Here is a 23332-nt window from a genome sequence, read left to right as displayed (position 1 = left end):
TCATTTGGAAGTATTGGGGGGCCAGGCGGGAGCCCAGCTCCAGAGGAAGGACTCGGCTTTGCTCTGGCCTTGGGATCCCCTTTATTCAGATTGTGGGATCCACCCACAGCCCTTAGGCAGGCAGTTTCCAGGAACAGGCAGACTATCCTATCAGTAAGGGCTTACAGGAGACTCAAAGCTGGAAGTTGCTTCAGCTACCATTGTCTCCACCAGACAGTGGGCGTCTGGCTCTCTGAGGTTGACCAGCCTTCCGGGTTCCTTGTCCGCGCCTCTCAGCTCCCAACATCTCGGTCCGTCTGTGCGGCTGGCTCTCGATTCACCCCCATCGACGGGACTCTGTGTTTTGTTTTGTTTTTCGTTTATAAAATAAAGAAGGGCGGGTGGGACATTTGACTACCATTTCCAATCAATCAAACGAGAGATGAACACGTACTTGAGCTTAAAGGGCGGGCGGGGGCCAGACACAGGCAGGGAAAGAAGGGGAAGACCACAGGCAGAATAAATACCCAGGAGACGTGGTGTCCCGCCCCCGCCCCCCCAATCTGAGATAAGAGGGTAACCTGTGAAAACTGGGGTACGGATGTTTGAAGTGTGAAGCTGTTGGTCATGGTGAGCAATGTCAGCTGAGGTCCCGGCCCCAGGGGAAGCTGGGAAACAAGTCTCCCACCCGGGCCTGGGAAGAGAATGCAGGCTACGCAGGAATCGGCTCCCCTGAGGTCAGTGCAGGGTGGGGCCCAGATAGGTTTACAGCCCCGGCCCGTGTGCTCAGCGGTCAGAGCAGAGCGTTGGCCCGAGCACTGAAGGGCCGCGAGTTCGATTCCCGGTCAAGGGCACGGACGTGGGTTTCAGGTTTGATCCCAAGCCTGACCGGGCCCACGCAGGAGGCAACCAATAGATGTGTCTCTCTCACAGTGACATTTCCCTCCCTCTCTCCCTCCCTCCCTCCCTCCCTGTGGGTCGGAAGTCGTGTTTCTTTAGGAAGGTAAAGGCCTTGCTTGCCTGAGGCCACGGAATGACTGGTCTTTGTGTTGGCCACGTTGTGTAAGTTTTTTAGTTTTCAGTTCTTCGGTGCTCTGCCCTCTGGGTGGTGCTCGAGCTTCCTGTCACCCCCTTCTCTACGGGGCACCCGATGTTCAGAGGGACCTTGCCATCCACAGACTCACGCCCTACACTTCTGAAATGTCTAGCGTTTCCTCACCATCATGTACCTTCTTTTCTTTTTCTTCGTCTTTTCCTTTCTTTTTTTTTTTTTTTTTTTTTTGGAACTCTAATTATTTGCACGTCGGCCTTCCCAGCTTGGTCTTTGTTTTCTTAGAGCTTCTCCGTCTGCCTGCTCTGCTCCACACACGCGAGGAATAACTCCGCTTTATCGTCCAGCCCTGCTCGTCCGTGTCCTGCTCTTCCCATCATATTCCATAGTCTTCCCTTCCCAGAATGTTTGTTCTCTGGATGCTCTTTAAGAGCCTCCTGTTGTGTCTATCTCCCTCTCCCTCTCCCTTCCTCTCTGAATCAATAAAAATATATTTTTTAAAAATTAAAATTAAATAAAAGCCTCCTGCTGTTACTCCATGGCTGCAGTCTCCTCTGTCACATTCAGTGGCCTCCCTCCCCGGAGGCCCTTAGCTTCCCGGTAACTCAGACACCATTAGTCCTCGCACTTTGCTGCTTTTAAAGGTTTCTAACATCTGTTGATTACCCGTTAATTGATGTCATCATATTTGCTCTGTCCTTCCGCACTGAAACAATGTGTCTCCTCTTTATTCTGATCTCACTGGAATGTTGAACAGAAAATTCCTTTCATTAAAAAAAAACAAAAAAAAAACCTCTAGCCCCGCCGGTGTGGCTCAGTGGATAGAGCGTGGGCCTGCGGACTCAAGGGTCCCAGGTTCGATTCTGGTCAAGGGCATGTACCTTGGTTGCGGGCACATCCCCAGTGGGGGGTGTGCAGGAGGCAGCTGATCGATGTTTCCCTCTCATCGATGTTTCTCTCTATCCCTCTCCCTTCCTCTCTAAAAAGTCAATAAAATATATATTTTTTTAAAAACCCTAGCCCGGCCGGCATGGCTCAGTGGTTGAGCGTCGACCTAGGAACCAGGAGGTCACAGTTCGATTCCCTGTCAGGGCACATGCCCAGGTTGTGGGCTCCATCCCCAGTGGAGGGCGTGAAGGAGGCAGCCGATCCATGATTCTCTCTCATCATTGATGTTTCTATTTCTCTCTCTCCTTTCCTCTCTGAAATCAATTTTTTAAAAAAAATGTTTTTTTAAGGAAGAGGAGCCCCTGACCAGATGGAGGCTGAGTCCTCCACGGTCCCCTCGGTCCTGTGCTGCCACGGCCATCGATCGAGGCGTCCGGCAGGCGAGCGCTTACTGTCCTGGCCCCGGCGTGCATCAGCTGACCTTTGACATTAAGTCATTCTCAGCCTCGATTGTCCCTTTAACAAGGGGCCAGTGCCGCACACTGTGGGTGACCTGTATAAAGCCCTGCTGCTGTGTAGTTAAAGCCGAATAAAGCATTTGCATGTCCCTCCTCCTCTCCACTTTGAATATGAGTCCCCTCCACCCCCGACCCCCATCCTGGGACTTGTTTTAATAACGGGCATTTGTGCTGCACCCTCCTTCTGTACATTCACAGCCACTTGAGCACCGCCCGGCCATTCCCGGGGGGCTCCTGAAGAGATTGTGGCTCCGGGATTCCGTTCCTCAGAGAGTGTGAACGCGCAGGATGTTGGAGCGGGCACCGGGGTTCTCCGAGCGGAGGCCGGTGGGGTTCCGCAGCTGGGAGCCCCCGATTCTGCCAGGGCAGGTCCAGGCCTGCCAGGGAGCCTCTCTCAACGCGACGACTCCGCAGAGTCCCGATGGCGTGCCCCACGGGTAATCGGAAAGCGTTGTGGAGGGGGTGGTCTCATGTCATGGCACCGATTTTCTTTTCTTTTTTTAATATATTTTTTTATTGATTTTTTTTACAGAGAGGAAGGGAGAGGGATAGAGCATTAGAAACATCAATGAGAGAGAAACATCGTTCAGCTGCCTCCTGCACATCCCCCTACTGGGGATGTGACCGAAACCTAGGTACATGCCCTTGACGGGAATCGAACCCGGGACCCTTCAGTCCGCAGGCCGACGCTCTATCCGATGAGCCAAACGGGTTAGGGCCATGGCACTGATTTTCTACTTGGGCAACGCATACCCAGAAAACATAAATCTAAATTTATAGCAACCAACGGGTGCAAAAAAAACACCCAAAATGCCCATCCTCAAATCATGCCCAGGGCCGGTCCTATTGGATCCCAAGAGGTCAGAGGGTATCTGGGCTGCGGGGCTCGTGTAGATAGGGTGTCGGCAGGGGACCTGGGCCTGGGAGGCCGGCTTATCAGGAAGACAGCCTCCTGCAGTGCACAGAGCATCGGCCTGTGGGCTGAAGGGTCCCGGGTTCGATTCCGGTCAAGGGCATGCACCTAGGTTTCAGGCTCAATCTCCAGTTGGGGGCGTGCAGGAGGCAGCTGATCGAGGTTTCTATCTTTCTCTCCCTTCCTCTCTATAAAAATCAATTATATATATGTGTGTGTGTATGTATGTATGTGTATATATATATATATATATATATATATATATATATATGCATATATATATGTATGTATTATATGAGAAACAAGTGTTTATTAAAAAAAAGAAAGACAGAATAAGTATTTTCTTTTTTTTATATTTACCTAAGTTTCCTTATAATTTGTTGTTCCCCTATGACCCACAGGAAGGCGACTTGGTAGTATTTTTATTTTTTATACCATTTTAGACTCGGAGAAGAGTTGCAAAAGTTGTGGGAAGTTACAGGATACCCCCTCACCCAGCTTCCTTTTATGTTACAAACTTACGCAACCATAGAACATTGATCAAAACTAAAAAAAAAAAAAAATTAGCCTGGCTGGTGTGGTTCAATGGTTGAGCATTAACCCATGAACCAGGAGGTCACGGTTCCATTCCCGGTCAGGGCACTTGCCCGGGTTGCCCGCTCCATCCCCAGTGTAGGGGGCGTGCAGGAAGCAGCTGATGGATGATTCTCTCTCATCATTGATGTTTCTCTCTCTCCCTCCCCCCCACCCCCCCGCCTTTCCCTTCCTCTCTGAAATCAATAAGAAAATATATTTTAAGGAAAGAGTTCTGTGGATGTTGACAAACGAGTAGAGTCAGCCACCACAATTTCATTATCAACGTTTTCCTATCAAGCCGTCTAATCTTCCCCTGAGCTCGCCTTTTCCACGCACCCCTCCTCCAACGCAAGGCACCCCAGTGAACTGCTTTCCTCCCCCGGAGGTTTGACTCTCCAAGGTTACATAAAGGGGATTACGTAACAGGTCACCTTCCACGTCCTTCTCGTCTCACTTAGAAAAATGCATCGACGAGCCCTCCATCACTCTGCATGCTTGAAATGGTTTGTTTCCTCCCTGCGCCGAAAAGTCTTTTATTTGATGGCTGCATCCTAGATGAACTATCCATTCATCATTTCAAGGACGTTCACATCCAGGCTTTTGGATGGACAAGCATTTTCATTTCTCTTAAAGAAATACCTAAGGCTTAAGGACTCTGGGTCACGGAGTAGGTGTACGATTAATTTTATACAAAAAAAAAAAATTGCCCATTTCTTTTTCCCCCAGTGAAGACCAGGGTCAGACAAGGCAGAAGTCAAAGGGCCCAGTCGCATAAGCGATCAGGCCCCAGAAGCCAACATCTTTGCTCACTGCTCGGCCCCCCAACTCCTGTCCTGTTCTTTCTACCCCAGGGACGCCTGTCCCTCCACCCTCTGCACAGACCGTCTGAGGCTGTCCACACAGCCCTGCAGGGACAGCACCCCTGGCCTCCTGCCGCAGCCAGATTTATTTTTTTTAAATATATTTCTATTGATTTCAGAGAGGAAGGGAGAGGGAGAGGAGAGAGAGAAACATCCGTGATGAGAGAGAATCATGGACCGGCTGCCTCCTGCATGCCCCACACTGGGGATCGAGCCCGCAACCCGGGCCTGTGCCCTGACCGGGAATGGAACTGTGACCTCCTGGTTCATAGGTCGACGCTCAACCACTGAGCCACGCCGGTGGGGCCAGTTCTCGCCATTTCTGGAGAGCGATGAATGCAGTGGCTGCAGGCGGAGTAGCTCAGGGGAGAATCGGAGATGAGGGCTGAGGTTGTTCTGACATTCTGCTGGTCTCAGAGCCAAGAAAGCAGAAAGCCAGCGTCCCTCCCACCTCTCTGCTGGCTCCCTTGGCAATCCTACCTCTGCTGGACTTGGAGGGGAGCCATTTGTGCCTTTCACCACTAGGTGGTGCCACAAGACAACCTTTTAAAATAAGGGACTTGGACCTTCCTCCACGGATGAGATTTCTTCTCTTCCTGGAGGTCCAGAGATTTCGTCCAAATAACGGTTTAAAAATCACAGCCCCAACACCTGGCCAGGGTGGCCACATCGTCGAGGGGCGCTGGAGGGTTTCTTTACAAAAGTCTCTGCTTTCCCCGATCGAAAAATCAATGCCACACCGCGATTCCAGTGCAGGGAATGGCTTGCCCTTCAGGGCGCCGTGACCTTGCCCTCCACCACCACCCCCTTGTCAGGGCAAACTGGTGCTTGGTAAACGTGTACATACGCAGTCAGTCATTTTTTAAATTATTTTTTTAGTTTTCTTAGTTTTCAGTATGCGTCCTGCCCGTGCTTTCTTAGCTTTGCATTAAGCAATTCATCGTCTTTTTTTTTTTTTTCCCAGTGAATGTAACTGGTATTTTATTTTCAATTTCAGTTTCCACATTTCACTGATAGTATATAGAAGCAAAATTGATTTTTTGTATGTTGGCCTTATATTCTGCAAACTCACGAAACTCACCAGTATTAGTCCTAATATATATACATACACTGAGTGGCCAGATTATTATGATCTCTGAACGCATAACAATCTGGCCACTCAGTGTATACATATATGTATTATGTGTGTGTATATATACACATACATACATATACACACACACACACTCACAGTATTCCAAAAAGAATGCATACACACCTTAACAGCTGATGGCTCAGTTTTGAAAATGAAATGTATTTTAATAAACACCGCCTTTATAATTATTCAAAGTGTGTGTATACATTTTGGGACAAGCGCACACACACACACATATACACATATATGTATGCATGCACGCATGTATGCATTTTGTAGGTTCCTTAGAATGTTATACTTGGATGGCTACGCGAGGCCTGCTTGATGCATGGACCCTTCATCATTGTGCCATGTCCCTCTCTGCCTCTGGTCATTGTGATAATGGGTTCCTTTTGGCCTTCTTTTGATTAATGTTTGTGTCTCATGTGTTTTCTCATCCCCTTCTAAACGAGATCATTATATTTGAAGTGAGTTTTTCATAGCTTAGGTGTATAGTTGGGTCATTAAAAACAATTCAGTCTCTCTTTTTTAATTTATATGTTTTAGACCATTTATATTTAATGTAATGACTGATATTTAGGGCTTTCGTCTTCCCATTTATTTTTGTCTTCTCACTGTGCCCCCCGTTTTTTGTTTTGTTTTTTTCTTTCTCTCTGTTTTTATCCTGCTTTCCTGTGGTTCCCTGGAACATTTGCTTAGAATTCCATTCTGATTTTTCTGTAATTTTTTAGTGTATCTCTTTTTATAGGTGCCTTATTGGTTGCCTAGATATTACATCTCCGTGTAGGTGTGAGCACGACCAGGAGGAGGCATTGTGGATGAGTTACGTGCGTTCCCTGCGTCGGCGCAGTGAGCAAGTGGGCATTCTAACGTGTCCTGTCGGCTGGGCGGGCAGGGCTGTCGCCGGGAAAGGCTGCGTCCCCCGCTTGGCAGTGAAAACGCTGCCAAGAGGAGAACTCGGGTTGTGCGTTGTGGCCCGTGTGCGGAGGTGTGTGTGCCTTGTAAATGCGGGGGCACAAGCAGCTCCCCGCCCCTGGGGTCTTCCTTTCACGTCCGGCCCATGGGGTCCTTCCCCGGGGTGTCATCGCGTCACCGCGCAGGCACCCGCAGGAGCCGCCGAGTCCCACGTTCAAAACGCCAAGCTGCTAGGAGCCGTGGGTCCCCGTGGGGACTCTCACCCGCTGTCCTCCCGAAGCGTCACAGAAATCCGCTATGCCCCGGCCACCAGCCCCAGGTCAGGTCCGAGGCGCCAGCCGTGCAGGCGGCGGGCAAGGGCTGTTGCAATGAGACCAACTGCACCGCACCGCCGGCCTCGTGCTCCTCAGCCCCCTTCGCGGCGAAGGGCAGTGGGAGCAGCTCGCCCAGGCACCGTGTTCTCCGTGGGGAGCAGAGGGCACCCATGCCGTGGGCGGGCTCTGGGGCTGCTGGTCTTTTGTGCAAACAGACTTGAGCAAAACGGCCAAGGACCCGGGTTCTGTGCGCTCAGAAGGTGTTTCCTCGCATTGGCTGCTCGCACAAAGCAGCTCTCCCAAAGCATGGGAGAGACGGAGGCCACGAGACGACAGTTCAAAGACTTCTCGAAAGCGAGTTCACATTTCAACGCGGGTCATGACTCATCCTGTTGACTTTGCTGAAAATCTAAGTTTGTGGGTGTGGGTTTTTTTGTTTTGTTGTGGTTTTTTTTTTTTTTTTTTTTTTTTTTTTTTTTTTTTTTTTTTTTTTTTACTGCGTGGGAGGAGCCAGCATCTGTCACCAGAAAAAAAAAAAAAAAGAACAGGAAGGATGGATGGAGCGGCGTGGCAAGGCTGAGCGTGTAGAAACACCCAGATATGATGTATGTTCTTTTTAATCAATCATGCGCCGTGAAACGCACACCACGAGACACCGGGAGAAAAGCCAACAGCGTGGGAAAAGCATCCAATGCCGTGAGCAGGCCCTTCACCGTAGGACGCTTACTGCAGGGGTGTTGGGAGCCGGGGGTGGAAAACCCTGAAAACACAGGGGAAATATCTCCAGAGGAATGGCTTCACGACGAAGGAAGATATCTAGGTATTCTGATTCTTTGCATTCTGTTTAGTGACTTGTTTGTAACAAACCTTCGCAAAACCCGTGCTTAAAAACAATGAACAGACCGGGCGGTGTGGCTCCGTGGTTGAGCATCCACCCGCGAACCAAGAGGTCACCGGTCCGATTCCCCATCAGGGCACGTGTCCGGGCTGCGGGTTCGATCCCCCCGTGTGGGGCGTGCCGGAGGCAGCCGATCCATGATTCTCATCACTGACGTTTTTTCATCTTTTTCTCCCTCTCCCTGCCTCTCTGAAGTCAATAAAAATATATTTTAAAGGTCAAAAAAAAATAGCATCTGCATGGCTAGAACGCTTTCCTAGTCATCGTTTCTGTCCTCTCCTCTTGCCATCTGCTGGCATCATCGCATTTCCAGTCTGCAGACACCCACGGGCAGCCCTCCCTCGTGTAATCTTCGTCACCACCTTGGAGGGTCCTCGTGTCATCTAGAGATGCTCAGGGGCAACTGGTCACCCGCCGGGCGAGGACCCGCCCGCAGCTGCTGGCCCTCAGTCCTGCTGTGTCCCCCACCTCCCCCGGCTCCCCCGGCCTCGCTGAGGCCTCTGGGTCCTGCCTCCGCCTGCACAGCCCGGTCCTCTGCCGCCTCCACGCCCCCCCGCACTTGCTTCCCTGACTGGGTTACGGTGACAGGATGCGCCAGCCCTGGAAACGCCTCCTGGAAAGTTGCTATAGAAACCCCCCTGCGGGGATGCTCCTCGGGCTGCTGTGTGGCTCCGCCCTGGCTGATGGAGCTCTCCACCAAGGCCCCCTCCGTCTCCCGGGAGACGTGTGTGCCACCCCAGCGGGCGGAGGGGAAAGCCACCCCGCTCCTGCCCATCGAAGAGAAAGGGGTCTTTCCCGAAGAGCTCAGTAGGCTGGGCCCGGGGCGGCCACCGGCCGGCCAGTGTGTCAGCCGTGCCTCACGGCCCGGGATGGGCAGAGAGCCACCTCGCCCACGGGGCGCGGCCAGGCCGTACCCTCTCCAGAGCAGCCCGGCGTGCAGGTGGGAGGAGCTGCCCCCAGCTGGGCTTTGGACGACAACCTCCCACCTCTTGCATCCCCTCAAAGCCGCCTGGTTCTAGCCCGGCCAGTGTGGCTCAGTGGGTGGACATCGGCCCGTGAACCCGGAGGTCTCGGTTCGATCCCAGGTCTGGGCACAGGCCGGGTTGCGGGCCTGATCCCCCAGTAGGGGGCGTGGAGGAGGCAGCCGATCTATGAGTCTCATCATTGATGTTTCTATCTCTCCCTCTCCCTTCCTCTCTGAAATCAATAAAAATGTATTTAAAAAAAAAAAAACAAGACCTGTAACTGGCCACAGCCAGGAGCCCTGCAGAGGGAGGGACACACAGCTCCGCAGTGGGATTTGAACCAGCAGCCACGAGGCCGCCCATGAGAACATCACTGTCGGGGTGGGCGGGGCCAGTGGCTGCCAGCCGGGCACTCGGGGCACCAGATCCCCCATTGTGGGTTTCACAGCGTTGCCCGTGAAGTGTTCTCTGTTCCTACAGCCCTTAAAATACCAGGTGCACCGGTGAATAATGCAGATTTTTTTCACTAGAGGGAGTTACACACATGTTGATATGTATGCGATTTGATATGTCTGCTATCTTGTTGTATTGCTCCTTCAGACAACCACTTGTTCCGATCGACGGCACACGCACTTTCTGAGCAGCCCTTCAAAACGTGCGAAGAAGCAGAAAATCGGGCCTCTGAATGGTCTGCCTCAAAACAAGAAAAGTTCTATGGGGACGGTACCCACCAATTACCTGAAAGATAGGGGAAATGTGTTGCTAGCGATGGACATTACTTTGAATAAAGCACTTTAGATGTTTCTCTTGAAATGATTGTGTTTTCTTTGACTACAAAATCTGCATTTTTAACCGGTTGACAGTTAATCCGCATTTTTAGCCGGTTGAGAGGCAATCCGAATTTTTAACGGTTAATAATTAATCTTCATTGTTAACTGGTTAATAGTTAATCCGCATTATTATAACTCAGAAGACAAAGCCACAGATCCAGGGAGCATTTGCGGGAAGTTTTTTTCAGCGGTGCCTCACGGCCAGAGATGGGCTTTTATGTAATAAACTTGTCTATGAATAGCATCAATTTTGTTTCTAATCCATAGGACTCTTCTTTTTCTTTTCTTATTGCATTTGCTAAGATCTCTAGGACATTGTTAAACAGAAATGATCCTAACAGACGCTGTTATTTTGTCCTGAATTTAAAGGAATACTTCTAAAATTTAGCCATTAGGTATGGTGTGTGCTGTAACTTTTATTATAAAATAATACTATTAGATAATAATAATTTTATCACATAAACCAGGATAAAAATATCTACTATTATACTTTTATCATACATTATACTTTTGCATATTTCAAGAACGATTAAAATAATGGAATCTTTCAGTGCTGTAAGTTACACTAATCCATTTTTTTCAGGTTCAGTTATTCCTGGGATTAACTATTCTGATAACATGAGGGGTTTTTTTTATCATATTACTGGATCTGAATGAAATTAATATTCTATTTTTGTCAAGGTTATATTAATCTCATGATTTGATGTGGTCACCTTTGCTTCTGTTTGTATTCTGTGGGAAATTTTAATTAAAATGATGATGATTTGTTATTTGAAAGTTCTACGGAGCCCAATTGAAATGCCATAAGCCGCGTGCCGATTCCATTTCTTTTATATATATATATATATTATTGATTTTTTCAGAGAGTTAGGGAGAGGGATAGAGAGTTAGAAACATCGATGAGAGAGAAACATCGACCAGCTGCCTCCTGCACACCCCCCACTGGGGATGTGCTCGCAACCAAGGTACATGCCCCTGACCTGAATCGAACCTGGGACCCCTCGGTCCGCAGGCCGACGCTCTATCCACTGAGCCAAACCGGGCAGGGCCAATTCTATTTCTTTAATGCTAATGGGACTATTCAAATTTCCTAATTTTTTTTTTATTTTTAGTGGCAAGTTTGGTAACTGACATATTTTCTAGGAAGTTAGACACTTTATTTAATTTTTCAAATATAATGGTAACATCATACGCTTAGTTTTCCTCTTATAATTGTCAGATTATTCCTGTGTCTTAAGATACGGTTGGTAGTCATTATCGGGACCTTCTTTTGTTCGCGTGATTAATCTTCCCAGGTGTCCAGTTCCTTAGGAGTCCTCTCCTAGGAGCTAGCCCTGGGCTTGCTTAGCCATCTTCACGGCATCTTCGCTTCCCCATTCAGTGGTATCTGTGCTTTCTCTACTTTCCCCTTCTTTCCTTGGGGTTACACTCTTTTTAAATATATTTTTATTGATTTCCAAGAGGAAGGGAGAGGGACGAGAGATAGAAACAATGATGAGAGAGAATCATGGATCGGCTGCCTCCTGCACGCCCCCTGTCAAAGATCGAGCCCACACCCCGGGCAGGTGCCCTGACCGGGAACCGCACCTTGACCTCCTGGTTCCTGGGTCAACGCTCAACCGGCGAGCCACACTGGCCGGGCGTACAGGGCTTTTTACATCTCAGGTGGGTCTATTAGCTTCCGGTAAACATCCTCGGCATCTATTTTTAGACCTCATCAGCCTAATGAAGGGAACGCTGAATGCTTCACCGCCAGTTACCGTGCTCAAGATAAACGCACGCATCTATTCACTCTGGGTAGTGATGATTCAGAGGGGGTGCATCTCGCCGTAGCCTGGCAGACATTTGAAACGTAAATGAACTGACTGCCATGAAGAAGACCCCCTCCCCAGCCCAGCCTGAAGGAAATGCTGCCCCAGACAGGGCTCGCTCATCCTGTTAGCGTGCCGTCGCTCCTCTGTTCCACCCGTGCATTGTGGGGGTGAGATAAAGCACGAGCCAGACACATGCCACTCAAAGAAGGGGCCTGGCCCAGCCAGCGTGGCTCAGTGGTTGAGCGTCGACATAGGAACCAGGAGGTCACGGTTCGATTCCCGGTCAGGGCACAGGCCTGGGTTGCAGGCTTGATTCCCAGTAGGGGGCGTGCAGGAGGCAGCTGATCCATGATTCTCTCGTATCATTGATATTTCTATCTCTCCCTCTCGCTTCCTCTCTGAAATAAATAAAATAAAATAAATGTTTGTTGTTTTTTTTTTTAAAGGATGTGTGGGTGTAAATGCTGGTAAATGCTTTTTTCTTCTTTTGTTTTATGACTGTATTATAAAACATTTTATGACCAAAATATCAATCTTCAATGCTTGCACCAACATAAGGTATCTCCCAGAAATGTGTATACACATTTTGAATAATTACAAAGGCAGTGCTTATGAAAATGCATTTCGTTTTCAAAATTGAGCTACCTGCTGTTAAAGTGTATCTACATGTTTTGGGACACCCTGTATATGTATTTGTTAAATAGTATCTATTTATAAATTAAATACGTTAGTACTTTTTAATCGCTTTTTAAAATTGATTTTAAAGAGAGGAATGGAGAGAGAATCATGGATGTGAGAGAGAAACATCGATCGGTTGCCTCCCGCACACACCCTGACCAGGGCCGGGGATCAAACCCGAAATCTAGGTATGTGCCCTGACCAGGAATGGAATCCACAAGCTTGCTTTCTTTCTTTCTTCTTCTTCTTCTTCTTCTTCTTCTTCTTCTTCTTCTTCTTCTTCTCTCTCTCTCTCTCTCTCTCTCTCTCTCTCTCTCTCTCTCTCTTTGGTGCTCTAACTGACAGAGCCACCCGGCAAGGGCTATAATTATTTTTTGAAAGTCACAGTCCCCACTTCAATTCTGCATTTGTTTTATAATATTGTTCCTCATTGATGCCTCCATTAAAATAACGTGCTTTATATTTCCCACCACCGAACAGATTTTATCGCCATCCAATAGCCCCAAGGCTTACTTGTAGACAGAGGTTATATTTTAAAGGAGGGCAGGGAGCATTTAAAAGTATTTGCCAAAGCAAACACCTTCTGTGCTCAACAACTGTTTCTTACACAACTCTTTGTCTTCCAGGTGCCCGGTACCGTCCTGGGAACCGGAAATACCGCCGTGAGCCGACCCGGCCTGCTCCAGTCCTGGTGGGACTTACGGGCCGGAGGGCTCAGCGGATAATGAAAGAAGCAAGAGAAGCATATGTGTCCGTGGAAGAAAAGACCCCGACACGGCAGGGAGAGAGGCAGGTGTTTGACGTCAGGTAGGATGTTCAGAGAAGACGTCTCTGGAAAGAGTTATTTAAGCAGAGACGTGAAATCGTGCGAGGACAAGCCATGCAGGTTGCCCTCGGAGTGCACTCTGAGCATTCGGAACAGCAAGTGCCGATGCCCCGTGTGAATGCCGGGGTGGCCTGGAGACGAGAAGAACAGGGCCCCGGTGAACAAAGCTGGGAGGATTGGGGGCTAGGGGCATGGTGGTGGTGGTGGCATGGGCTACAGTCATGGTGGTGGTGGCATGGGCTACGGTCATGGTGGTGGTGGTGGCATGGACTAGGGTCATGGTGGTGGTGGCATGGACTAGGGTCATGGTGGTGGTGGTGGCATGGGCTAGGGCAGGGGTCCTCAAACTTTTTAAACAGGGGGCCAGTTCACTGTCCCTCAGACCGTTGGAGGGCCGGACTATAGTTAAAAAAAAAAAAAACGATGAACAAATTCCTATGCACACTGCACATATCTTATCTGGAAGTAAAAAAAAAAAAAAAAAAAACGGCAAAAACTCCCGCGGGCCGTAGTTTGAGGACGCCTGGACTAGGGTCATGATGGTGGCGGTGGCATGGGCTAGGGTCCTGGTGGTGGCATGGATACATGTTGTAGCAGGACATTGATGAAAAGGAATCAGATTTGAATATGCTTTGAAAGTCGAGCCCTCCGGAATGTACAAAACTTGCATGCAAACAGCTTGTAGACCAGGGTCCCCACATCATCCCAAACCGGAAGCCACCCAAATAACCTTCCTGAGTGAATGAACCAAACGTGGTGTGGCCCGGCTGGCGTGGCTCAGTGGTTGAGCGTAGACATAGGAACCGGGAGGTCACCATGGGATTCCCGGTCAGAGCACACCGGCAGGTTGCGGGCTCCATCCCCAGTAGGGGGCGTGCAGGAGGCAGCCGATCGATGATGATTCTCGCACATCTTTGATGCTTCTATCTTTCCCTCTCCCTTCCTCTCTGAAATCAATAAAAATATATATTTTAAAGTCAAATAAATTACATCTTATTAAACATACTGGTACATAACGTTTAAAAAGCTTGCAAATGTCCTAAGCTTGGAGGAGTAAAGTAAGGATTGTCAAGAAATACACGAGGGCGGTATTATCCGTAATATTATTTGCAAAGGGGGCGTGGTCACACCAGGAGGAAGATGTGAGTGTGGGCAGAGAGCTGTGGGCCGTCCTTGGCATCAGCCAGGGAAACCACCCCAAGTGGAGGCGCGAGAAGTATTAAGAGGGAAGCGAGCGATGGGCGAAGGTCGGAGAAGCGGCTTCAGAGGCAGAAGGACCCACTCTGGATGAGATGGGATGCGTTGGCCCGGAGCGGGGCTTGGGGATGGAGCCGAGACCGGATGGGTGGGAGAAAGTTTGGGATGCTTAGGAAGGACGGGTGGGCGCAAACAGTGCCAGGCAGCAGAGGGCAAGGGCAGGCTGTCCAAGCAGCGTTATCTGTCGCCCCGCCGGCAGGTGCCCGGGGGCATCGGGAAGGGCGAGCGTCGGAGCGCCGGTGCCGGGCGCGGGGGAGCCGTGCGCTCTCCCGGGTCCTGCCACGAGTGCGCGCGCTCGGGGGCCGGCGCGGCGCGGCGGGGCGGGGCCGCAGAGCAGGGCGCGCACTCGTCCACCTTCCACGGGCGCCGGGGACGCGGCTGCGGCCGGTGACGTCAGGGAGGGCGCGCGCCGGGCGGCGGCGGGCGGAGCCGGGGGGCGGGCGCTGCGCGCGGCCGCCAGCGCACGGGCGCGAGGGGCGGAGCGGCGCGCGGGAGGAGGCGGGGGAGGAGAGGCCCCCGGGACCGCGAGCGGCAGCTGGGGAGGGGGCCGCGGCCCCGGAGCGGAGCGCGAGCGGAACAGCTGATCCGATTTTTCTGTTAAGCGAGAGAAAATGGAAGTCGGGTAGCGGCGGCTTCGGTGCGGGGCTGGCCGAGCGCAGAGGCGCGCGTGCGGCAGGTGAGACGGCGCTGGCCGCGGTGCTGACGGCAGCGGCGGGGTCGGGGCCGCGAACCACACAGGTGCTCCGTGCGAGCGCGGGCGCCGGGTCCCTCCGTGGCCCCGGGGCGAGGCGGGTGGGCGCGCAGACCGGGTGGCCCCGGAGCGAGGGCGCGGGGGTGACAGGGGGCGCCGGGGTCATGGGGTCCGCACAGGGCTCGCCCGCGCGTCTGCATTGCAGGCTCCTCTCTGGACCCCGAGGGCGCCCGTGGCCACCGGCTCCAGCCCGGAAGGCGCGCCTCTCCCGGGCAGGGCGCGGCGCTCGGGCTGGATCGGGGCCGGCGGCTCCTCTGGGCCGCTTCGCTGTCCGCACTGGAACGTGAGGACAGGCGTGGGGGCACCGGCCCCGCTGCGCGTGCGGACGCGCCGGGGGGTCTCGCGACGCCGGCCGATTCCCAGGCCCGGCCCGGCCCGGGGGCAGTGCGGGAGGCCGCCAGCCGGGCGCCCGGGCTGTGGCTGCGTGGGCCACCGCGCGGCCCCGAGCACCGCTCCCTCCCTCGCTCCCCGGCCCGCTCGCCCCGCCGCGTCCGGCTGGACAGCAGGCAGAGCCGCTCATGCAGTTTGGCTGTGAACCCGGAGGCCTTCCCTAGTGTCTTCTCCCTGGAGGAGGAAAAAAAAAAATTGCATCGACTGTGCCTTAAATGCTCCTTTAAATTGGGGAGATGTCAGTGACGTCATCATTAACAAAAACTTTCCTTCATTGGACACAGCCGCTCGCGTGTCCCCTCCCCTCCTTCCCCGGTAGCGGTTGCAGCCCTTGGAGAAAGAAGCCTGGGCGCCAGGCGGATCTGCCCTCTGCCCTCTGAGCGCTCCATCCAGCCCCTCGCTCGCTCGAGTGCAGCGCTGTGTCTTTGGTTATTTATGGGCCTGAGGGTGGGTCGATGTGAGGGGAGCCCAAGGGGAACGTGTGAGCTCCCGGTGGGTCTGGGAGCTGCTTCAGCCACAGCTCCAGGGCCCGGGGAAAGTCACCCGTGACACTCGCCCGGCCTGAGATTGCTGAACGACAGCGGGTCGAGAGCCGGGGGTGGGGGTGGGGGGGATTGTAAAGATATTCTATGGGGGCGGGCAGGTGGTGTGTCCAGGAGGAGGTGGACGGTGCCGCCCAGATCTTCACAGGCCTTGCGGGCTTCAGGGAAATCTCCAGCTCTCCTTCCTGGTCGTCACACCCCCCCCCCCCGCCTCACCCCCCAAGATGTATCTGGGAACAGCCTGCCCCGCAAAAGGGGGTGGCGGCTTTTCGGTGTTTGTTTTTCAGTTCGCACATGTATTTCTTTATTGGTTCATCCTCAGCCGAGGATATTTTTCTGTTGATTTTTAGAGAGAGTAGAAGGGGAGGGGGGGAGATTGGTTGCCTCCCCACCCCACCCCACGCACCCCGACCAGGGCCAGGGATTGAGTCTGCAACCTTGACCGGAATCGAACCCGGAATCCTTCAGTCTGCAGGCCGACACTCTATCCACTCACCCACACAGGCCGGGGCTTCTCTGGGGCTCTTGTGTCCTTACCACAGTAGCTGTGTGTCCCACCAGCGTCCAAGGCCAATTCAACACCCAAAGCGGGCAGAGAGCGAGCAGGGGGCCGCAGACCTCCCTACAGCACCGCCCCCGCCCCCGCGGTTCTGGGGGAACCCTCTCCCCACTAAGTGTGAGCAGCGGGCCATCATGATGGTGCCTGTGGGTGTCCATTAGTGCCGACCGTTGTGAGAAGGAAAGGAAGCAGGTTCCCAAGGCAGTCTGGATGCCTACTCAAGCCCGTCATTTCCAAGATGAGAATATTGACATGTTTGCTTTGAATAATGAATGACCACTCCTCGTTGGCTGAAATACGCTTGCCTTGCCCAGCATCAACCTATGAACCAGGAGGTCACGGTTCCATCCCCGGTCAGGGGCACATGCCCGGGTTGGGGGCTCCATCCCCAGTGTGGGGCGTGCAGGAGGCAGCCGATCCGTGATTCTCTCTCGTCACTGATGTTTCTCTCTCTCTCTCTCTCTCTCTCCCTCTCCCTTCCTCTCCGAAATCAATAAAAATATATGAAAGTAATGATGAAATATGCATGCCTTACATCACCAGAGCAGCATGGCGGGTCTGTAAGGAGTGCAATGCCACGTGCCACGCAAACGTTAGAGTCTGGTCAGGGACGCGCGACTCTCGGCTCCTGGATGGGCATGAAGGGGATGGGAAAGCTGTGGTGTACCAGAGGCCCCTGGCGTTCAGGGTGGTCATGGGCAGAAGCCGTTGCTTTAAATATATATATATATATAGCCGAAACCGGTTTGGCTCAGTGGATAGAGCGTCGGCCTGCGGACTCAAGGGTCCTAGGTTTGATTCCGGTCAAGGGCATGTACCTTGGTTGCGGGCACATCCCCAGCAGGGGTGTGCAGGAGGCAGCTGATCGATGTTTCTCTCTCATCGATGTTTCTAGCTCTCGATCCCTCTCTCTTCCTCTCTGTAAAAAATTAATTAAAAAAAAATATATATATTATGGCATGTGCCCTTGACCAGAATCGAACCCGGGACCCTTCAGACCACCGGCCGGCGCTCTATCCACTGAGCCACACCAGCTAGGGCGAAGCCATTGCTTTGTGGAGTCTTGCCAGGTCTGGGGCTCAGCTGGATTGTGTGTGGCAGGTGCCCCTGAGGGAGGGGCTGCTGGGGGGGGGCAGCGCTGGAGTTGGGGAGACACCGCAGCCTGTGCTCGCCTTGTGGGGGAGGGGGAGGCACCACCCTCAGGGGCAAGCAGGGCGGCCCTGTGCCTCCCCTCCTGAAGGCGCCGCATGTGTCGGCCGTGGCCAGGCTGGGTGAGGCGGGCCTGGGAGCGGAGCTGTCTCCAATGTGTGTCTTTTTGGTGACTTTGCCCCGTTGAGCGCTGGTCTGTTGGTTTGTTTTTGAATCCTCACCCGAGGATGCTTTTCCATTGATTTTCAGGGAGAGACAGAGAGAAACGTGGACGTGAGAGAAACACATCGATGGGCGGCCTCCTGCACACGCCCCCGACCCGGGCCTGGGGCCGGGGAGGAGCCTGCAGCCCAGGCACGTGCCCTTGACCGGAATCGAACCCGGGACCCTTTGGTCTGCAGGCCGTGGGTGTATCCACTGAGCCACCCCGGCCAGGGCTGCCCTGCTGCTTACAGGCGCTCTAACATTTGGGCTCTGACGTCACGGTCGAGGCGTTTCCGCGCGTGAAGTGTTCTCCGTGGAGGAAACTGGTTGTTCGGGCTCTGGGCTGTGAACCTTTTAGAAATGGGGTCTGGATGCAGGTCCGGTCCCCGGCCCCGGTCAGGGCACGTGTGGGGGTGGCAGACAGAGGGTCTCTCACATCGATGTTTCTCTCTCTCTCTCTCTCCCCTCCCCCCCGCCCCTCCCTCCCTCCCTTCCACTCTCTCTTAAAAGCAAGTCTGTGCACCAGTCTGGCCGCAGACCCGTTCATTCCCGCCTGTAGCCCGTGGAGATGCTCACCACGACGGTGCTGGCTGAGCTCGCTGTGCTGCTCAGTGAAAATAAACACAAATGCAGTCAGTCCTTCCAGCTGCAGGCTTAGCCGCCCGCCCCTCGTTTCCGGAAACCCTTCAGGAAAGCAGTCCCTGCGGACCCTCTTCCGTTTCCGAGAAGCCAGCCCTGCCTCGGCTGTGCATTTCCTTCCCTGTGGGTGTTCAGGTCACGGATTTCCTCCCTTGGGCCCCCCGGGAAGAAGGGCTGAGTCAGCTCCCGCGCACGGCCAGCAGGGGGCGCGCTCCACGCGGCCGGCCGGCGCGGGGGGTTGGGGGGGGGACCCCTACCTGAGCCACCTTGGGAGGGATCGCCCCGTGTGTGTGTGGGGGGGGGGGGGGGGGGGGGCGGTGCGTGTGAGCGCTGGTGTGCCGGTGCGCGCACGGGTGGGTGTGTGTGCGCCTGTGCGTGCGCGCTGCGCCCGGGGATGGAGCAGACAGAAGGTGGGGCGCATACTGGATTGAACAGCCAGCCGTGGTGGCTTCCAGGAGGTGGGCCTCCCCGGAGGGTGAGGGAGATGCTTTTGTCCCTGGCTCCGTGTGGTGTCCTGGGAGAGGGGCGGCTGGCTCTTGGCTGGAGACCCAGTGCCTTCCCAGACCCCCCCCCCCCCCCCCCCCGGCTGCTGCGGAAGGGAAGGAGCGCGAGCGGGCCTGGCGCGGGGAGGGCTTGAGGGTGCCAGGCCCTGTGCCGTCTGGTCTGGGTTCGACTCCTGTTGGCTTAAAGCCCCTGGGACTCAGGGTCGGCGGCACCTCCCCGGGATCGCTGGCCACACTCAGGGTTTGTCCGACGGAGACCAGCAAGTGTTCAATCACCGGGCGTTTCTTTTGCCATAAAAACAGAAAACAGGCCCGGCCGGCGGGGCTCAGGGGTTGAGCGTCGACCTAGGAACCAGGAGGTCACGGTTCGATTCCCGGTCAGGGCACACGCCCAGGGTGTGGGCTCCATTCCTAGAGTGAGGCGAGCAGGAGGCGGCCGATCCATGATTCTCTCTCATCGTGGATGTTTCTCTCTCTCTCCCTCTTCCTTCCTCTCTGAAACCAATAAAAACATATTTTACAAAAAGAAAAAGAAAATAAAAAACGGGAGAAAAGAGGCAGCTGTGCTTTGCCCAGGAGTGTGTTTCTGACTTGAGGCGAGGGCCGGCCTCCTCACAGCCAGTTCCCACCGGGGCCTCGCCTTGCGGGGACCGGGCCTGGGGAGGGAGGCGCTGGGCGCAGGCCTGTCTCACCCAGCTGGGATGGTGTTTCCCACCGTGGGCCGCGTCTGGGGAACACACTGGAAACCAGGCCCCTCTCTCTTCCCACGGAGCCCACATGGGAAAGGGAAGCCATCTCACCCTGAAGGGGAATGGTTTTCTACCGAAGGACTACCCCTACGCCACGCCTGGATATTGCTTCTCCTCCTTATTCTCTCGAACGTGCACGGAAGCCCTGGTCGGTTTTGGCTCAGCGGATAGCGCATTGGCAGGTGGACTGAAGGGTCCCAGGTTCGATTCTGGTCAAGGGAACGTATCAGTTGCAGGCTTGATCCCTGGCCCTCGTTGAGGCACGTGCTGGAGGCAGCCAATCAATGATTCTTCTCATCATCCTCTCTCTCTCTCTCTCTCTCTCTCTCTCTCTCTCTCTCTCTCTCCCCCACCCCTTCCCTTCCACTCTCTCTAAAAATCAATGGGAAAGTATCCTCAGGTGAGGATTAGCAAAAAAGGAAGGAAGGAAGGAAGGAAGGAAGGAAGGAAGGAAGGAAGGAAGGAAGGAATAAAACTACCGATTTCCAGGGGACACCGGGAATGATGTGTTTGGAGCTTTGGGCTGAGCCACGCTCTGCGCTCGGCACACTTCGATCGGCCGCAGGGAGAAGGGTCAATGGTCGGCAAACCAGCAGGTGGCTATGTGTATTGATTTCAGAGAGGAAGGGAGAGGGAGAGAGAGAAACATCCGTGATGAGAGAGGGTCGCCGATGGGCGGGGCCCCTGACCTTTCTTCTGCCCAAGTTGGCTTGCCTCATCCGGGGGACAGTCTGGCAGGCGTTGTGCTCACAAGTGCGCGATCACAAAGGGCGCCTGAGGCCTCGGGGCTCCTGGGAGGGGCCGGTCCAGGCGAGACCCCGCTGCTCAGCACGTGGGGTTCCGTTGTTACAGCATCAGTATGCGGCTGCGTTTAAATTCAGCTCCTGCACGCCCGACGTGCCTGGAGGGCCGGGAGCATGGACGCGGGCGTGGAGGAGCGTCTGTGCGTGGCCCTGCTGTCTCCATGGTGACAGGGAGGGAGCGCCCAGCCTGGAGAAGGCCCCCTCCTGGCTCCAGCCCTCACTGCGGGCTGTTCCCTAGCCTGGTGGTCGGCAAACTCATGAGTCCACAGAGCCAAATACCAACAGGACAACGATTGAGATTTCTTTGGAGAGCCACATTTTTTAAACGTAAACTTCTTCTAACGCCACTTGTTCAACATAGACTCGCCCAGGCCGTGGTATTCTGTGGAAGAGCCACACTCCAGGGGCCAAAGAGCCGCATGTGGCTCGCGAGCCGCGGTTTGCCGACCACGGCCTTAGGTCTTCGTTTCACACGTTGAAGGAAGACACGCAGCTGCCCGGCCTGTGATATTCCCATTTCATCCCACGGCTCCATGCACCGTGGCCTCTTAGTTTTCTCCAAGGCCCGACCGGTCATTGCTGAGGAGGAGAAAAAAAAAAAAAAGAAAGCAGTGAGCAGAGTGAGAACCCTCTTCACCCTGTCTGTGAACGCACCCCGGCCGGCCGAGGGAAGACGGGCACATGAGCAAGGCCTCGCGATGAGGAATGAGCCGTGTGGAGAGCGTGCCTCCGCCTGGCTCCTCGCCTCCTGGAGGAGACGTCCCCGCTGCGTCTCGTCTCCGCGGTGCCTCGTTCGGAACTGGCTCCCCATCTGTGTTTGCTAAAGGCCCTGAGCCGTCCTGCGGGAATTAAAACCAGAAATTGGATTACGCGTCCTGGAATTGCTGCGCTCCCCGGGAGCGCTGACGGGGCGGCGTGGGGAACACCCGAGGCATTTTCCAGCCTCAGCCCCCACGTCGCCAGCGTGGGAAGTAAACAAAACCCAGGTCCCACGGCGACGCGCGGTAACGGGACTCGGTTGTCCTGCAGCACCGACTTCAGTCTAAGATAATTCTTTCCAAAAATAGGGACTTTTTTAAAACGCCGTGGGACGCGGGACAAATTGTTAAAAATCGGGACTGTCCCGCCAAAAGCGGGACGATCTGGTCACCTTAGTCTAAGAAGTGATCGCTTCACCCGGCCGGTGATTCTCGCTCATCATGGATGTTTCTCTCTCTCTCTCCCTCTCCCTTCCTCGCTGAAGTCAATAGAAAAGAGAAAAAGAAGTGACTGTTTCCTCTTTTCCATTATATGTATACATCGCAGCCCCTGAATGCAGTTGTAAGCCATACGAGCTACATCTATCTGATAAGACAAATTACTGCACACTAGATTTTGTTGTTGTTGTTAATCCTCGCCCAAGAATATCTTTTCCATGGATTTTTAGAGAGAGTGGAAGAAAGAGAGAGAGAGAGAGAGAGAGAGAAACATCGATGTGAGAGAGACACATCAATTGGTTGCCTCGTGCATACACCCCAACCAGGGCCGGGAGATGGATCCTGCAACCCAGGTATGTGTCCTTGACCGGGAATCAACCCCGTGACCTAACGGTGTACAGGCCGACGCTCCAACCACTGAGAAACCCCAGCCAGGGCTGCACACTAGATTTTTCAAAACTCTTCTCTCTGCCTCGCTGTTCCGAGTCCAGGTTTACAAGAAGGGCCTGGAAGGGGGAAGCATTTCTGTGCTGTCCACGCTGCACAGCGGGGTCCTCCCCCCAGGGGTCGGCGGGCGGGCACGCGCCGTGGCCACTCTGATGACACTGGCCCTAGCACACACACACAGATGCCTTGCGCTTGTGTTTGTCGCCCAGGTTCGTGGCAGGTGGAATATATTTCTCTCTCTCTCTCTCTCTCTCTCTCTCCCTTTTCATTGTTTCGGGGGCTTTCAAAGAAAGTGTGGAGGAGTAAGCCATTCCCTAGAAGCGGCTTCTGGCGGGTGGTTGTGTGGGTGCTGGGGGTTTTGCTGACAACCTTGGGGGCCTCCGTGTGCTTTGAGAAGGAGATGAGGGTCAGTGTTTCCCGTCGGAGCCGGGCAGGGTCCTGCGTTTGTAACTCTGGGGATCCTCTTCCAAGAAGAGATGTTGTGTCCGGCCGGCGTGGCTCAGTGGTTGAGCGTTGACCTATGAACCGGGAGGTCACAGTTTGATTCCCGGTCGGTTGGGGCACATGCCCGGAATGCAGGCTCGATCCCCAGTGGGGGGCGTGCAGGAGGCAGCCGATCCATGATTCTCTCTCATCGTTGGTGTTTCTATCTCTCTCTCCCTCTCCCTTCCTCTCCGAAATCAATTAAAAGAATTAAAAAAAAAAAAAAAGGAGTTGTTTTGCTCCAGAACTCTTGCCCACAAAGGCCCTCTGTGCGATGAGGCAAGCTATTGTGTTAGAGGTCTGGCGTTGCCCCGGCCCCAGGCCCTGCCCTGCACAGCAGCCGGGGGCAAGGAGGCACATGGGTGCCACACTGGACTTCTGGCCCCGGCCCTACCCCTCCTAGTCCCAGCAGCCGGGGACGGACCCCCGCCCGTGTCTCGGAAATCTCTGCGGCCTTCTGGACGTTAATCAGTAAAGCCTTCGGTGAACGCTTCGTGCTC

At 53.9% G+C, this 23332-nt stretch overlaps 1 protein-coding gene across 4 annotated transcripts in view; it reads left to right on the top strand.

Moving 5' to 3' along the window:
• The window catches only part of OTUD7A (OTU deubiquitinase 7A), an 80518-nt gene that overhangs the window by 33281 nt on the left and 23905 nt on the right, over nucleotides 1-23332 (top strand). For all 4 annotated transcript variants that reach the window (XM_079763962.1, XM_079763964.1, XM_079763960.1 and 1 more), the window contains exon 4: nucleotides 12961-13141. The gene's annotated coding sequence lies outside the window, so the exon portion shown is untranslated. The remainder of the gene's footprint in view (nucleotides 1-12960; nucleotides 13142-23332) is intronic.

The sequence above is a fragment of the Cnephaeus nilssonii genome (genome assembly GCF_951640355.1).
Source record: "Cnephaeus nilssonii genome assembly, chromosome: 24".
In the NCBI taxonomy this organism is placed as follows: domain Eukaryota; kingdom Metazoa; phylum Chordata; class Mammalia; order Chiroptera; family Vespertilionidae; genus Cnephaeus; species Cnephaeus nilssonii.
This window is presented reverse-complemented; position numbering and strand designations above follow the sequence as displayed.